The following is an 18150-nucleotide window of genomic DNA, read 5'->3' as shown; positions in this document are numbered from 1 at the left end:
GGGTTGTGGCTGTGAGTGTGATCATGGATGTGGCCGTGGGTGTGACTGTGCCGGGACAGCACGCCTCATACCAGTCAGCCTGTGCCGGGACAGCACGCCTCATACCAGTCAGCCTGTGCCGGGACAGTACCCCTCATACCAGTCACTCTGTGCCAGGACAGCACGTCTCACACCGGTCACCCTGTGCTGGGACAGCACGTCTCACACCGGTCACCCTCTGTGGGGACAGCACGTCTCACACCGGTCACCCTCTGTGGGGACAGCACGTCTCACACCGGTCACTCTGTGCCAGGACAGCACGTCTCACACCGGTCACCCTCTGTGGGGACAGCACGTCTCACACCGGTCACTCTGTGCCGGGACAGCACGTCTCACACCGGTCACCCTGTGCCGGGACAGCACGTCTCACACCGGTCACCCTGTGCCGGGACAGCACGTCTCACACCGGTCACTCTGTGCCGGGACAGCAAGTCTCACACCGGTCACCCTCTGTGGGGACAGCACGTCTCACACCGGTCACTCTGTGCCGGGACAGCACGTCTCACACCGGTCACCCTGTGCCGGGACAGCACGCCTCACACCGGTCACCCTCTGTTGGGACAGCACGTCTCACACCGATCACCCTCTGTGGGGACAGCACGTCTCACACCGGTCACCCTGTGCTGGGACAGCACGTCTCACACCGGTCACCCTCTGTGGGGACAGCACGTCTCACACCGGTCACCCTCTGTGGGGACAGCACGTCTCACACCGGTCACTCTGTGCCGGGACAGCATGCCTCACACCGGTCACCCAATGTGCCGGGACAGCACGTCTCACACCGGTCACCCTCTGTGGGGACAGCACGTCTCACACCGGTCACTCTGTGCCGGGACAGCATGCCTCACACCGGTCACCCAATGTGCCGGGACAGCACGCCTCACATCGGTCACTCTGTGCCGGGACAGCATGCCTCACACCGGTCACCCAATGTGCCGGGACAGCACGCCTCACATCGGTCACTCTGTGCCGGGACAGCACGCCTCATACCCGTCAGCCTGTGCCGGGACAGTACCCCTCATACCAGTCACTCTGTGCCAGGACAGCACGTCTCACACCGGTCACCCTGTGCTGGGACAGCACCCCTCATACCTGCATTATACAGCAGACATAAGTCCTGAGAGTCATGGTCATGACAGGCCAGAGTTTACATCATGTTGCTGTGAGCTTGGGAGGCATCCATGCGGGGTCCTCCCTGACCCGCATGGCCACATTCAGGGCTCGGTCACCTCAGAGCCTCTGTGGCAGGTCCGCTGAGCCGAGCTGCTAAGAGACAGCTCCACATTAGTGACGTGTGGCATGTGACATGTGACACTCAGCCTCTCTGAATGGTGGCTCATCTCCAGCTACCATGACTCTGTGGCTGCGGGAACCCACCTATCTCAGAGGTCACTATGGCAACCATGTACACCGCGAACACAGCGATCTGATCCAGCACTTCACGGCTCTGTCACCCCCAATATGTGTGTATGGACATTTTTCAGGTAATAATAATACATTTTATTTATTACACACTTTACATTTGCTGAGAAAATCTCTAAGTGCTACAAAACCTCAACAATCTAAAAAAAGTTGGACTGATAAAATGTGCTAAAAAGGAAGGTCTTAAGTCCTTTTTTCAAACTGTCAGTAGACTGAGGGGTTCTCAGTGTCAGGAAGGGCATCTCCATAGGTGAGATGCAGCAGCACAGAGGCCCGATCGCCGAGGTCTCCACAATGTTAACATCAATTTTATAAAAATCAGAATAAGATCAAAAACTGAAAAAAGCCAAAAGTCTTGTATTTTGTTTGGTTTAATATGGTGCTTTATGGCACTGAGAACCAAGCCGTACCTACATCGTACCATTTTCCATTGTAAATTATGCAAGTCGTACCCGTGCTTGACCAAACCACCATCTGACTAGTGGAAATGCATGGAGATAGCGGTGTTCTGTGCATGGAAAAAGGGCATATTCTCTTTGTTGCTCTTTGGAGCAACCAGGAACTCTTTGCAGGGTTCCTGTATGTAGGGCTGGGTAAGGGTTATCATAGTTAGCATAGTTACGATTAGGGTATTGCCCATAGAAATGAATAGAGAGTCCCCACAGAGATATAGATATAGAATTTGTGTGTCTAGATGTGTGTGTGTGTGAGTGTGTGTGTGTGCATGTATGTGTGTGAGTGTGTGTGTATGCATGTATGTGTGTGTGTCTGTCTGTGTGTGAGTGTGTGTGCATGTATGTGTGAGTGTGTGTGTGTGTCTGTCTGTGTGTGAGTGTGTGTGCATGTATGTTTGTGAGTGTATGTGTGTGTGTGTGTTTGTGTCTGTGTGTGAGTGTGTGTGCATGTATGTGTGTGTGTGCGCTTTATGTGGTCCTTCCCAGGAGGTGTTGGGCTGTGGTTGACACGTCAGGCTTGGCAGTTCAGCACGTCACAGGAAGTTCACAGCTCTGCCTGTTTTTCACTCACATCTTATTTTTACTGCCAAGAGAGGCAAGGTGTTAGCGGGTGGGGGAGGGGGGGACGACACTGAATGGAACATGGAGAGATCCATCTGAGCCAAGTTCTGACCCAGTACGGTGTCACTATGAGGAGGTTTTGAACATCCTGACAGTCTGTGTTCTGGGTCCAGTTCTGATCTGGTAAAGTGTCACTGTGATGAGGCTTTGTACAGCCTGACAGTCTCTGTTCTGGGCCCAGTTCTGATCCAGTACAATGTCACTAGGAGGAAGCTTTGTTCAGCCTGACACTCTGTGTTCTAGGCCCAGTTCTGATCCGGTACAATGTCACTATGAGGAAGCTTTGTTCAGCCTGACACTCTGTGTTCTGGGCTCAGTTCTGACCCAGTGTTCTGCATCTCTGAAATGTTTCTTAATTATTGCTGTGAAAAATGTATGAAAACCTGGTGATTTAATGTATGTGAAGTGATTAAACAAGACAACAGATGTGTTCTGATCTATTTATGGGAATGTAAATATGTGTAGCATTTAATGGGCAGCTCAGCCGATCAGCCCAGCGTGTCAATCACTTTAATGAACTTTCCATTAAAGATGTTGATTGGCTTTATATTTTAACAGGATGCCTAACCTAACAACCAGACTGACGCTCCAGTGCATTGAGGGAGTGATTTAGCATGCAACAAGCCTAGCTTTGTGTTCAAGCAGCTACTCCATTCCGACCGGGACCCACATAGGCTTCATGTGGGGGATGAGTGGAGTGATGTGGATCCTTTCACATCCATCATGGGCTGAATGTGACACATAGCTGCTCTGATGCAGACCAAATACTGCCCTCTAGTGTCTTCAGGTGGAACGTGACAATGGATGAGAACGGGCCATCAGTAGTCTGGGGATGCAGATGGGCCCGCTCCCTCCCTCTCCCTCTCCCGCTCCCTCCCTCTCCCTCTCCCTCTCCCTCTCCCTCTCCATGCCTGGGGGATACCTTTTCACACACTCGTTTCCCGATACGAGGTGTGGACTTCCTCTCCTTTTGTGCCGCTCTCTCAGGGTCCGGCACCTGTGTGGGATAGAAGCTCTTATTACTCCCAGCCTGTCCCCACTTTCCCTCCATGCCTTGTGGAATATCAGTCTCCCCTTTGTTTCTAAACGTGACCTGGAGTAATACTTTTATGATGTAGTAATAAAAGACCCAGGGGCACCCATCATGAAAGGAGAGGAGCTGCATTCTGCCCTTTCAGGGAGGTGTTAACGTGAGCTTAGACCCCAGAGCACCCGTTAATGGCTTTATGACCCCCCCCCCACCCCCGGCAGATCTCGTTAACTCCACTCAATACCAATTAGAGCATGTGGAGGGGGGCGGCAGCAGTAATGTGACCAGATGATGACCGTGACCGTCGCCGTGCCAGTCTCCACCTCCTCTTCCCTGGAGGTCTCACGCTTCCCTGCACTATAGATAAACACTTGACCTGCTTCTTGTTAATTATGCTCCTGGTGAATCATGCTGCCTGCTGTGCATGCTGGGCAGCACCAGGTCAGCCTGGCCGCAGTGTGCACTGCCTTCCCCCTCATGGAGCTTTCCATCAGCCCCAATCTAGGGGTAACCCCAGCACTACAGGTACCAGGGGTAACCCCAGCACTACAGGTGCCACGGGTAACCCCAGCACTACAGGTGCCGGGGGTAACCCCAGCACTACAGGTACCACGGGTAACCCCAGCACTACAGGTGCCACGGGTAACCCCAGCACTACAGGTACCACGGGTAACCCCAGCACTACAGGTACCACGGGTAACCCCAGCATACAGGTGCCAGGGGTAACCCCAGCACTACAGGTGCCACGGGTAACCCCAGCACTACAGGTGCCGGGGGTAACCCCAGCACTACAGGTGCCACGGGTAACCCCAGCACTACAGGTGCCGGGGGTAACCCCAGCACTACAGGTACCACGGGTAACCCCAGCACTACAGGTGCCACGGGTAACCCCAGCACTACAGGTACCACGGGTAACCCCAGCACTACAGGTACCACGGGTAACCCCAGCATACAGGTGCCAGGGGTAACCCCAACACTACAGGTACCACGGGTAACCCCAGCACTACAGGTACCACGGGTAACCCCAGCACTACAGGTACCACGGGTAACCCCAGCATACAGGTGCCAGGGGTAACCCCAACACTACAGGTACCACGGGTAACCCCAGCACTACAGGTACCACGGGTAACCCCAGCATACAGGTGCCAGGGGTAACCCCAACACTACAGGTACCACAGGTAACCCCAGCACTACAGGTGCCACGGGTAACCCCAGCACTACAGGTGCCACGGGTAACCCCAGCACTACAGGTGCCACGGGTAACCCCAGCACTACAGGTACCACGGGTAACCCCAGCACTACAGGTACCAGGGGTAACCCCAGCACTACAGGTGACTATGCAGCACTTCCAAATTGTCTGGCTCACTGAAAACCTCCTGAAGCTAGCAGTGGTAATGTGTGCTTGGATATCCCTGTTTAAAAGCTCAATGGCCTAGAGAGTTTGAGGTGAGCGGTCTATAGGCTTCAAGGTGAGTGGTCTGTAGGGTTCAAGATGAGCAGTCCATAAGGTTTGAGGTCAGCAGTCTATAGAGTTTGAGGTGAGTGGTTCATAGGGTTTGAGGTGAGAGGTTTATAGGATTTATGGTCAACAATATATAGGGTTTGAGGTGAGCGGTCTATAGCGTTTGAGATCAACAATCTATAGGGTTTGAGGTGAGTGGTTCATAGGGTTTGAGGTGAGAAGTTTATAGGGTTTGAGGTCAGCGGTCTATAGCGAGGTGAGCAGTCTATAGGGTTTGAGGAGAGTGGTTCATAGGTTTCGAAGTCAGTGGTTTGTAGGGCTTGGGGTGAGCAGTCAATAGGGTTCGAGGTCAGCGACTATAGGGCTTGAGGTGAACAGTCTATAGCGTTCGCAATGAGTAGTTTATTAGGATTTGGGGTGAGCTGGCTATAGGGTTTAAGGGAAGTGGTCTATAGGGCTTGAGCTGAGCAGTCCATAGGGCTTGAGCTGAGCAGTCCATAGGGTTTGAGGTCAGTGGTCCATAGGGTTTGAGCTGAGCAGTCTCTAGGGTTCAAGGTGAACGGTCTATTGGGTTCGAGGTGAGTTGGCTGTAGGAATTGAAATGCTCTCTTTCAGTTTGACAGATTCTCCTGCTGTCCACTTCCTCTGACCACCTGCTTGAAGTAGATGCTGCTTCTCCCTCCCAGTCTGCATGTTTCTCACCACAGACCTTCTGACGCGGCTCCAATTCAGCCCGAGGAAAGCTTCCCGGCCAGAAACTCGCTGCTCAGTCTTTGGTGCCTGTCTGCCATCCAGATCATCCCATTTGAATGAGAGTTGACCCCGCCTCTCTGCTCCTGCTGACCCCCCACCATTCCCACCACACCAATCACAAGCCTCAGCCCCCTCCTGGCTGGATTAAGCAAAGAGGAGATGTTTTTCACAGAGTGTGAGGGTACTTCTGTCATCATGGAAGACAGCAGGATCCCCACTCTCAGACACATACACACACAGACAGACAGACACACACACAGGGCATAACAAGCTCACAAAGATACAGATGATGAAACAGCGACTGTATGAAGGCCCTTTTCCTGTGGTGACGCTCTGCTGTGCAGGCAGAGCATTGTGGGAAATGAAATGCTCCCCCTTTGCAGCTGGGCTTTCAAGGCAACCTAAAGACACTCGGCCAGTCCACCGAGGTCCCCTTACATGGTGTCCCCACGTGCTGAATGCCACACTATGACATCCAGTTTCATTGGCAGCGGTGGCAGAAGCGCGCAGGGAGGACGCCGTGACAGAGATACGCTCAGGCTAGAGCACAAACACACTTGTTTATTTTGGTCTGTGCCCGGTGATTTCTCGGGTATAAGTGTAAATTACATGTCGCCAGCATTAAATATTAAACCCAATCTATGCTTAATTATTGATGCCACTACCTATTACATAAGAGCTCTCAGCGAAAAGCTTTTCTGCATTAGAAGATGCTTGAGGTTACAGTCTCTCCGCTGATCCCTCCCAGTCCGTTTAACTTTATGATTGATCATTACAGGAAGTCTGTAAAGGACAGAACCCCCCCCAGAACAGGATCGTCGAGGTAATCACGATAGAAAACGAGTGCACACCTAAGTGCTTCTTCAACCACAGCTCAGTATTAGCACGCTCCCAAGGAGCCACCAATCCTGGACAGGGGGCTGGAGTGTGACTACCCACAATGCAGAGCTGCTTCATGGGGGCACATGCCGACCGTGGGCCCCCGGTCTTCTCCAAAGCCAAATGGTGTCATTTCCTGTGGAGGTGAGTTTGCACCATGACAAGGTCCCCTGTGTCATTGGCGACACAGGGGACGACGATTATTCATTCAGTTGTAATTAAATTGTTCAGAATGAAACCCACGGCTGCCTTTTTAATAAGCATGCAAAATTGTCCTACATTGCATTACACCCAGCTCTACCCCCTGTGTCCCTGACCTACACCCTGCTCTACCCCCTGTGTCCCTGCCCTACACCCTGCTCTACCCCCTGTGTCCCTGCCCTACACCCTGCTCTACACCCTGTGTCCCTGACCTACACCCTGCTCTACCCCCTGTGTCCCTGCCCTACACCCTGTGTCCCTGCCCTACACCCAGCTCTACCCCCTGTGTCCCTGCCCTACACCCATCTCCACCTCCTGTGTCCCTACCCTACACCCTGCTCTACACCCTGTGTCCCTGCCCTACACCCTGCTCTACCCCCTGTGTCCCTGCCCTACACCCTGCTCTACCCCCTGTGTCCCTGTCCTACACCCTGCTCTACACCCTGTGTCCCTGCCCTACACCCTGCTCTACCCCCTGTGTCCCTTCCCTACACCCTGCTCTACCCCCTGTGTCCCTGCCCTACACCCATCTCTACCCCCTGTGTCCCTATCCTACACCCTGCTCAACCCCCTGTGTCCCTGCCCTACGCCTTGCTCTTCGCCCTGTGTCCCTGCATTATACCTTGCTCTACACCTGGTTTCCCAGCTCTCCACCCTGCCTACATCCTTTATCCCTGCTCTAAACCGTACTTTACATCCTGTGTTCCTGCCTAACACCCTGTTCTAAACTTTGTGTCCCTGCTGTACACCCTGATGCTATCCTGAGGACAAACACTGCCTGTTAGCTCTGATGGGGACTCTCAATCTCCATGGGTTAGGTGTCAAGGTCTCCAGGCACTCTGGGCATTACTCAATCAGCAAAAATGATGGCCTTCTGATGACTAGGGGCAGAAGCTTAAAAAGTGGGGTTTTCAAATCTTTCTGAAAATATTTTTTCAAACAGAAATAGCAGAGGACCAGCCCACGATGCCTTTTCCTGACTGGGAGGCGGCTGCTGGTATTTCTCTGCTGCTGAAGTTTCATTTAGATGGGAATGTTTGTGTTTTTCCATGTGACCACAGCTGAGTGGTGAAGAGGCCGCCATCTGCAGCGCCCTCCTCAGACGGGGTGAGGGGGAAAATCCCACTAGCTTCTATAAGTAGCTGAGGTTTTTCTCTGGCTATCCTGCCTGTTTCCGTGAGCATGACTAACCCCCTTGAAGTGAAGCAAGTCTGTCTCATGTTGGGGAGTTGCTATAAAAATATTTGACTCGGGGTGGGGAGCAGGGGCCATGTTCTGCTGAATGGAGCAGCTTCGGCAGCCATGAGACTCTGTGGTGTGTCTGTTTGGGCATCCTGGGTCACCGTGAGGACCACCCAGATGGGCTAGGGGAGCCAGAGAGCAGTGTTTCAGACACCCCCTCCAATGGCCCTGACCCCTCCCTCGACTGGCCGTGTCCCAGAGCAAGCCACTGGAAGTCACGGCTGCACTAACTGCACTCTGTCTCCAGGCTGCTTCTTCTGCAGTCCCTCCTGTCTCCACCACGTCATTCCTTCTGTGGCCCCTCCTGTCTCCTCCAGACTGTTCCTTCTGTCGCCACACCCGCCCCCTCCAGGCCACTCCTTTTGTTGCCCCTCTGTTCTCCTCAAGGCTGCTCTTTCTGTGTTCCCTTGGCTCTCCTCCAACCCACTCCTTATGTACTCCCTCTGGTTTTCTCCAGGCTACTCCTTCTGTACTACCTCGGGTAGTACAGCAAGGAATCCACCCTGCCACCAGTGCCATTACAGGGCATCCACCCTGCCACCAGTGCCATTACAGGGCATCCAACCTGCCGCCAGTGCCATTACAGGGCATCCACCCTGCCGCCAGTGCCATTACAGGGCATCCACCCTGCCGCCAGTGCCATTACAGGGCATCCACCCTGCCACCAGTGCCATTACAGGGCATCCACCCTGCCTCCAGTGTCATTACAGGGCATCCACCCTGCCGCCAGTGCCATTACAGGGCATCCACCCTGCCGCCAGTGCCATTACAGGGCATCCACCCTGCCTCCAGTGCCATTACAGGGCATCCACCCTGCCACCAGTGCCATTACAGGGCATCCAACCTGCCGCCAGTGCCATTACAGGGCATCCACCCTGCCTCCAGTGCCATTACAGGGCATCCACCCTGCCACCAGTGTCATTACAGGGCATCCACCCTGCCGCCAGTGCCATGACAGGGCATCCACCCTGCCTCCAGTGCCATGACAGGGCATCCACCCTGCCACCAGTGTCATTACAGGGCATCCACCCTGCCACCAGTGCCATGACAGGGCATCCACCCTGCCACCAGTGCCATGACAGGGCATCCACCCTGCCACCAGTGCCATTACAGGGCATCCACCCTACCACCAGTGCCATTACAGGGCATCCACCCTGCCACCAGTGCCATTACAGGGCATCCACCCTACCTCCAGTGCCATTACAGGGCATCTACCCTGCCACCAGTGCCATTACAGGGCATCCACCCTGCCTCCAGTGCCATGACAGGGCATCCACCCTGCCACCAGTGCCATTACAGGGCATCCACCCTACCACCAGTGCCATTACAGGGCATCCACCCTGCCACCAGTGTCATTACAGGGCATCCACCCTGCCACCAGTGCCATTACAGGGCATCCACCCTGCCAGCAGTGCCATTACAGGGCATCCACCCTGCCACCAGTGCCATTACAGGGCATCCACCCTGCCACCAGTGCCATTACAGGGCATCCACCCTGCCAGCAGTGCCATTACAGGGCATCCACCCTGCCACCAGTGCCATTACAGGGCATCCACCCTACCTCCAGTGCCATTACAGGGCATCTACCCTGCCACCAGTGCCATTACAGGGCATCCACCCTGCCTCCAGTGCCATGACAGGGCATCCACCCTGCCACCAGTGCCATTACAGGGCATCCACCCTACCACCAGTGCCATTACAGGGCATCCACCCTGCCACCAGTGCCATTACAGGGCATCCACCCTGCCACCAGTGCCATTACAGGGCATCCACCCTGCCAGCAGTGCCATTACAGGGCATCCACCCTGCCACCAGTGCCATTACAGGGCATCCACCCTACCTCCAGTGCCATTACAGGGCATCTACCCTGCCACCAGTGCCATTACAGGGCATCCACCCTGCCTCCAGTGCCATGACAGGGCATCCACCCTGCCGCCAGTGCCATTACAGGGCATCCACCCTGCCACCAGTGCCATTACAGGGCATCCACCCTGCCGCCAGTGCCATTACAGGGCATCCACCCTGCCACCAGTGCCATTACAGGGCATCCACCCTGCCGCCAGTGCCATTACAGGGCATCCACCCTGCCACCAGTGCCATTACAGGGCATCCACCCTGCCGCCAGTGCCATTACAGGGCATCCACCCTGCCACCAGTGCCATTACAGGGCATCCACCCTGTCGCCAGTGCCATTACAGGGCATCCACCCTGCCACCAGTGCCATGACAGGGCATCCACCCTGCCGCCAGTGCCATTACAGGGCATCCACCCTGCCAGCAGTGCCATGACAGGGCATCCACCCTGCCAGCAGTGCCATTACAGGGCATCCACCCTGCCACCAGTGCCATGACAGGGCATCCACCCTGCCACCAGTGCCATTACAGGGCATCCACCCTGCCACCAGTGCCATTACAGGGCATCCACCCTGCCGCCAGTGCCATTACAGGGCATCCACCCTGCCGCCAGTGCCATTACAGGGCATCCACCCTGCCACCAGTGCCATTACAGGGCATCCACCCTGCCAGCAGTGCCATGACAGGGCATCCACCCTGCCAGCAGTGCCATTACAGGGCATCCACCCTGCCACCAGTGCCATGACAGGGCATCCACCCTGCCACCAGTGCCATTACAGGGCATCCACCCTGCCGCCAGTGCCATTACAGGGCATCCACCCTGCCTCCAGTGCCATTACAGGGCATCCACCCTACCATCAATGCCATAGTGACTGGATTTATTAATAACTCCACATGCACTGGGGAAGTTTTAATGACCTGTGTTGTTGCCATGGCACCCTGATACCTTACAAGGTGCTAACCCCGGAGAACCTTTTGTGGCCCTGCCTATTTATTTCCTTCCTAATGCCTGATTGGCTCTCCTAGGCTCCCTGCCCACTCTATAGAGTGCCATTCCCAACCCCCCTCTCAGTTTGTTACGAAACGTTTCCTCAGACGCGGCTGGGCACGCTGACAGTGTTTGGAGTGGAAACAGCTTTCTGCTCTGGCAGAGATGCAAGCTTTCAACCCCCAGGGTGGGCCTTTTCTCAACTGCCGTTTCATTCCCCTGAAATTCAGCAGATGCAGGGGTGTGTGTGTGTGTGTGTGTGTGTGTGTGTGTGTGTGTGAAATAATGTCCTGACAGAGCCAAGCACGAAGGGGGAGTAAAACACACCCAGTCTGGGCTTCAGCGCTTACTGACTATAGAGCTACTGCTGGATGTCATAGACTAGCTGTGCCTGTCTGAATGACCCCATCCATCTGCTGTTCCCTCTCCTGCCTGTGTTTGAGGGAGTGAATGTCCCCGTCCCTGTGCCCGTCCCTCTCCAGTCTCTATTTGGGGGAGTGAATGTCCCCGTCCCTGTGCCCATCCCCTCTCCAGTCTCTATTTGGGGGAGTGAATGTCCCCGTCCCTGTGCCCGTCCCTCTCCAGTCTCTGTTTGGGGGAGTGAATGTGCCCGTCCCTGTGCCCGTCCCTCTCCTGTCTGTGTTTGATGGAGTGAATGTCTCCGTCCCTGTGCCCGTCCCTCTCCAGTCTCTATTCGGGGGAGTGAATGTCCCCGTCCCTGTGCCCGTCCCTCACCAGTCTCTATTCGGGGGAGTGAATGTCCCCGTCCCTGTGCCCGTCCCTCACCAGTCTCTATTTGGGGGAGTGAATGTCCCCGTCCCTGTGCCCGTCCCTCTCCAGTCTCAATTCGGGGGAGTGAATGTCCCCGTCCCTGTGCCCGTCCCTCTCCAGTCTCTATTCGGTGGAGTGAATGTCCCCGTCCCTGTGCCCGTCCCTCTCCAGTCTCTATTCGGGGGAGTGAATGTCCCCGTCCCTGTGCCCGTCCCTCTCCAGTCTCTATTTGGGGGAGTGAATGTCCCCGTCCCTGTGCACGTCCCTCTCCAGTCTCAATTTGGGGAAGTGAATGTCCTCATCCTTCCACTGTCGCCTCTCCTGCCCATCATCTCTTCCTTTCTTACTTTCTCTGGTCCATGGAAATGCTCTCCTTCAACCAGATCCGCTCTGCCTACGTGTTTGCTTCAAACGGCTAATTAGAGGAGAAGGGTAAATCAATGGCAAAGCGTATAACAGGAATCTGAAATGAATCCGCTGCCTCCAATCAATGGCAGAGGGAGAGCCGTGACCTTTCTGAGGACGAGCATCGCTAATGAGCTGCTCTCGCAATGGGGGCACTGTGGGCATCTTTGAGGATCCTTCAGCACCTAGCTGGCACCCCATAGCATTAAGATTATGTATTAAGGTGTCACAGCCAGTAAGCCCTGCTGGTCAGTCCTAGGCTTGTTAGCGAACTGGTTACATGTGTTTCACGTCATAAGAGTTTCTATTCATTCTGTAATATTGTCAGGCCTCTATTCCTGTTATTCCCAGGAGTCACCGTTCCTGGGATCTGCCCTTCCTATGCTGGATGCCAGTGTGTGTCCAGGATCGGACAGGAGCAAGTCAATGCGGGAAGGTACATGACCAGATGAGAGGATCAGCTCACAGGTGACACATCACATCCTGCTACATCATATGCTACTGATTGTCACTTGAAGTGTATAGATGATGTCACCACTATTCCCAGGGAGGCCCCGGCACTGAGGTAAAGGCCAGGAATGATCAGTGATCCCATGTGACTGCCCCCTGCTGGCATAGGTGTGCATGCTGATTTATACTTCTGCATAAAATATACGCAGTCGGTAACTGCATACCCTATGCCATAGAATGACGCGCACCTCCCCAGAAATGTAACTTCAGGCATCAGGGTACCATGTAAGATATGCGGCTACATGGATATCTATGGCCTGAAGTCACAGCCCGCCCAGGACAGAGGTCAGTGAAGTCCCTGCCTCTGTCGCTCTGTGCTGTCACCCCCAGTTACTCTGTCACTCTGCGCTGTGACCCCTGATCAATGAGTTCCCTGTAACGGTCACTCTGTGCTGTGATTACTGGTCAGCAAGGTCCCTGCATCTGTCACTCTGTGGTGTGACTCCCGGTCAGTGAGGTTCCTGTATCCGTCGCTCTGTGCTGTGACTCCCGGTCAGTGAGGTTCCTGCATCCGTCGCTCTGTGCTGTGATTCACAGTCAACAAGGTCCTTGCATCTGTAGATCTGTGCTGTGACTCCTGGTCAGCAAATTCCCTGCCTCTGTCGCTCTGTGCTGTCACCCCCAGTCACTCTGTCGCTCTGTGCTATGACCCCTGGTCAGCGAGGTTCCTGCCTCTGTCACTTTATGCCATTCAGACCAACATGGAGGACAGCAGCTCCTTGGGAGGTGGGAGAGCAGCAGAGAGGGGGGGCTGTTTCCACACAAAGGTCCAGATTTCATCCCTCAGTCCAGACTTCACCTTAAACTTAACACCACAGAAATGAGGCACTGTGCTGTTTGTTTTTGTCTACATCGTCTACATGATTCCGTAAAAGGAAGATGGTCATAAATTACGTGAGAGGAGCAGCTTCCCTATGTTAGGGTGTTACATGCAATCTGTCCTGCCTGGTGACAGCAGGATGGACTCCAGCCCCAAGGCGTCTGCCTCCTCTGCTTTGCGGAGCAGAGATCTGCATTCTCAGATGTTTAATATGGTGACTCTGAGTGAGGCGAAGCCCTCTGCCAAAACTATTGGCATAGTAGTGTCATTTGAGTCATAACTTAAGTAATTAACGCAGGTGACATTAATGACCCAGCCCCCATTACCAAGGTTCTCTGAGACACTCCTGCATTTCGGTACAAATGAAGGTGGATTGGTTGCCTCATTAAACAAGAACAGGCAAGGCGTCCTTGCAAAGACACGTGGGACCGCCAGCCAGGGGAGAGGCCTGCCTGAATCTACATCCAACCAGGTATCCATGGCGATGCCTCTTTCTGCCGGGAATGCAGTAGCGTGATTCTGTGGGGGCCATGTTCATTCCCATGGTGATTATAGGACCGGGACCAGGATCAGGGGGCTGGAACAGCCATACCAGCTGGACCCAGTAATCCCTCTGAAGCTAAGCAGGTTTGGGCTGGGCCAGTACTGGATGGGCAACCAGCTAGGAAAGCTGAGTTGCTGCTGGAAGAGGTGTTGGTGTGGCCAACAGGGAAGCCCATCCTGCGGTCTGTGTGGGTCCCAGTGCAGTGATGAGGACACTGTGTTGTAAAAATGGTGCTGTTCTTCAGATGAGACATAAAATCAAGGTCCTGACCTTCTGAGGTCATAAAAGATCCCTGGGCATCTTTTGAAAGAGTAGGGGTGGTACCCTGATGTCCTGGCTAAATTGCCCTATCAGATCTGACCTCCTAATCATGTCATATACCTAACTGGTGAATTCTCTGCTGCCCCTCCACCACCGTAGCCACAGTGTGGTGAGCATACTGGTGCAGAATGGCTGCCGTCACACCAGCCGAGTGGGGGCTACACAGTGGTGGTAGTTGAAGTAGCTCCCCATTGGTTCTGTAAAGTGCTACATAAATGTAAAGTTCATTCAGCTATGTGGTAAGGAAGGTTACTAGGGGAGGTGAGGAGGCACCTCAGCTCCCTGCATGCCCCCTAATGGCAAGGTGTGAAGAAGCAGGCCGCTAACAGGAAAGGCGCTCTCTGGCTCCCATGGGGAGAATCTCCACGCAGACAGGCACTAATCATGCTGCCTAATAGTGTACTTAATGATCAATCTGTTACCTTTTACGATATTTCCTGAATGCTGCTGTTCCAGGGAGGAATCCTCATCCAGTCAGAGCGAGCGGTCCAGTGTCCCAGTTCCTCGCGAAATTCATGCTTCTGGAATGAGCATCAGCCCTGTGGACATCATGACTCTCCACAAATGTCTCCCTGTACTCAGGGCACCCCAGATCTTCATAGGGTGAGGGCAGGATGGGGGGCAGGCAGCGTGGTTTAAATGCACACTCTCACTCCTGGGGGGGGGGGGGGGGATCAGTGAGTTTGCACACAGGCAGCACACGACCCCCTCTCAGGCACTGACTGTACTGCATTACACCTCCCCCCAGAGACCTCCTGACACCCCCCCCCCCCCCGACACACACACACACACACGTATGCTGTGTCTGTGTTTCATGAATGAAACTCCTCTTTCACAGGAATCGATGGATATGCCCCAGGGGCAAACAAACGCTGCTCGGGGGCTGGAGTGCCTGTGGCCTAGGACACCTGAGCGAGCCCCTTCCGAGAAGGCCGCCACCGATACTTCCCTCCCCCTTTTTTTTTTGGAGCAAAATGGCAGTGAAGCGCATGTTTGGGGCACCGAAGTGAAGCCAGGAGCACACAGGAAGCCACGGGTAACCCTGTGCTGGTGGGAAACCAGAGATCCACCTCTAGACCAGCCTCCATGCCTGCCTTCATACCGCACTTGGGACCTGCCTCCATACCTGCCTCTGTACTTCCATTTGGACCTGCCTCAGGATCCACCGCAGGACTTGCCTCCGTACCTACATCTGTAACTACTCCGTACCCGCCTATATAACTACTCCATACCCGCCTCAGGACTTGCCTCAATATCTGCCTCTGTAACTGCTCTGTATCTGCCTCTGTAACTGCTCCGTACCCGCTCCAGGACTTGCCTCCATACCTACCGCTATAACTGCACCATACCCTCCTCAGGACTTGCCTCCGTACCTGCCTCAGGACCCACAAAGGCTGGCACTTATAGTTTTACAGCCAATACTTATCACAGATTCACTGTTATTATTGATTTCAGTTTAAAACCTCATTTTTACAGATATGTTTCAATTTCCACTCAACCAACAGCCCTGTGGTGCACAGCTGTGACCTTGTACTGGGTAACTGGGTGGAAGATGGATGGATGGATGATGGATGGATGGATGGACATAAGCATAGCAATGACAATAATCAGGACTTCTACTTCCACTGTCTCCTGTAGCAGCATGAACATGCACTCAGGCTCCTGCATTTCAGGCGCTTGGCTCTGTCACACATGTCAAGAGCATGATGTGGAAACCACCTGCACAGGGTGACCATCTGCACAACTGTATAAAATAAGTGCAAGCATAGCTACTCTTGAATTCTACGTGTACTTGTGTCTCACATTTTTTTGTGCCCGAGGGTGGGGGAGAGCGGCACTACTTGATGATGGGGGGGGGGGGGGCTTAGGGGGAGAGAAAAAGGAGAACAAGGGGGCTGAAATGAGGACATGGGGGTTGAAAGAGTGGCAAGGGGGCTAAAAGCAGGACAGCTAACAGCAGTCCGGACAGAAGACTGCGAAACCAGGCAGTCCAGGCAAAATCCGGCCGAGTGACGTGGCCAGGAACATACAGCTACACACCAGCACCATCATTTCCCCGTATAAGGAGTGCATTCCCCCGAAAGCATAGCTGCTAACGATGTTAGCAACTTGCGTAATTGGGACTATGCAGCTGCAATGCGAGTGTTACCCGAAACTATAGTTCCAACCATGGAGGTAACTGTGTTGGTAACTTACATAGTACAAACCTGGTGACTGTCATCAATGGCGGAAAATGTAGCCAAAGGAGTCACCATGTAAGTAAGATGAAAATATTCAATAATCATGCTGTACAAACATAAATAACGTTAAGTGCTTTGAAAATGTATATGGGATATACAGTATAAGGGATTTTCATTACATATATAAACCTATATTGCACAATATTATATAGCAATAACATATCGAGATATATGAAATTTTAGACATTTTTGAGATACTAAACTATTGCCAAATAGAACTTATCTAACAATAGAGTGTGTCAAACAAATTGGTGCCATGTGACACACAAAGCAGAGCGGACAAACGTGATGTGATATTGCCAGAGTAACGAGTTACATGTAACGGCGTTACGTAATTTAATTACAAAAAAATTGTAATTGTAATCCGTTACAGTTACTAAAGAAAAAAATAAATTACAGTTACTTATGGAAATATTCAATCATGACTACAATTTTAGTTACATCATAAGATTATATGATAAACTTTGCTGATATCTTTAATAACAGTGTTTTTATTGCTTTTCATGTTTTTCTTATGCAAAACATCCTCCTTTGTTATTTCCCTCCACAGCCAAAAGTTTGAAACTATTGGATGCTTCTGATTGGTTATCCTGTCGCGTCTACATTTGCAGCCAATCCTGCTAATTAACTCACCGGAGCGGTCTGAGTTTCTGTTGCAGGCAATGGCAAACAAAGAAAGGAATGCATTCCATTGCTGGAAATATAAAAAAGCATTTCCGATACATTATGGAAAAAGGCACAAATTTAACTGTGCGATGCGCAGTGTGTGTTTACCGGCTGTAAAGATGTTGTCGACATCTAAACAGTCCATGTCCAAGAGGTAAGTGCAGCTTACTGTAACTGCAAACAGTCATATTAAACAAGGCAGGGAAGACATGCCTACCTTCAGCGTGCTACACCATGCTTCTAAAGTGTAATGCCCGGTACATACTGTGTGATTTCAGCAATCTTATAAAAACATTACCGATCACACTGTGCGATACGGATTTAATAATCTTGGCTATGACAGATATGCAGACTGTATGACGACACCAACTCAATCATAAGATACGGCGCATAGGACAACAAAACAAAGCGTAAACACTGACAGCATGTGTCAACACTTCTGATCCCGTTGACAGAAAATGTGCCGTCCTCCTTCAATATTCTTTTATTGGTAATTTATGTTAGGTCTGATATTAGCACTCCCGACATGCTATGTCGTATTGAGTTTTGAAAATTCACTAACTAGCTATAACCCCTGGGCGATGCAGCCTTACCACTCTGCTAACCCGTTTTATTTTACAGTGTTGCGAAGACAATGTTTTAGGCTAAAAATCGACTTGTAAGTGGTGCATGTAATCACTTACTCTGTTTAATTCAATTTTTCAATCACAAATCACGGAGTAGTTGAATCAGCTGAAATTTCATATCCTGTCTGATGCAAGAACTGTTCAGATCAGAAGTAAAATGGAATAATTTATTTTCCAAGTTTATAAAATGTTTGTATCACAATGTAATCCTGAAGCCTCACAGAGGGGTCAAGTCAGTGGTAGTTTATCTTGTTTTGACTCCCAAAAAGTTTATTTTATGAACACACATTAGAATTTAATAA

The 18150-nt window shown here is 52.5% G+C and overlaps 1 long non-coding RNA gene across 1 annotated transcript; it reads left to right on the top strand.

Moving 5' to 3' along the window:
• The first annotated feature begins 4786 nt into the window (after nucleotides 1–4786).
• Nucleotides 4787–16096, top strand: LOC140578417 (uncharacterized). Its single transcript, XR_011982603.1, has 5 exons — nucleotides 4787–6805; nucleotides 7806–7969; nucleotides 12473–12589; nucleotides 14773–14919; nucleotides 15155–16096. It is a non-coding gene; the product is annotated as an uncharacterized lncRNA (long non-coding RNA).
• Nucleotides 16097–18150: the final 2054 nt, after the last annotated feature.

Source organism: Paramormyrops kingsleyae, chromosome 14, assembly GCF_048594095.1.
Source record: "Paramormyrops kingsleyae isolate MSU_618 chromosome 14, PKINGS_0.4, whole genome shotgun sequence".
Taxonomy (NCBI): domain Eukaryota; kingdom Metazoa; phylum Chordata; class Actinopteri; order Osteoglossiformes; family Mormyridae; genus Paramormyrops; species Paramormyrops kingsleyae.
The sequence above is the reverse complement of the archived record's forward strand: the minus strand, read 5'-3'. Positions and strand labels throughout refer to the sequence as shown.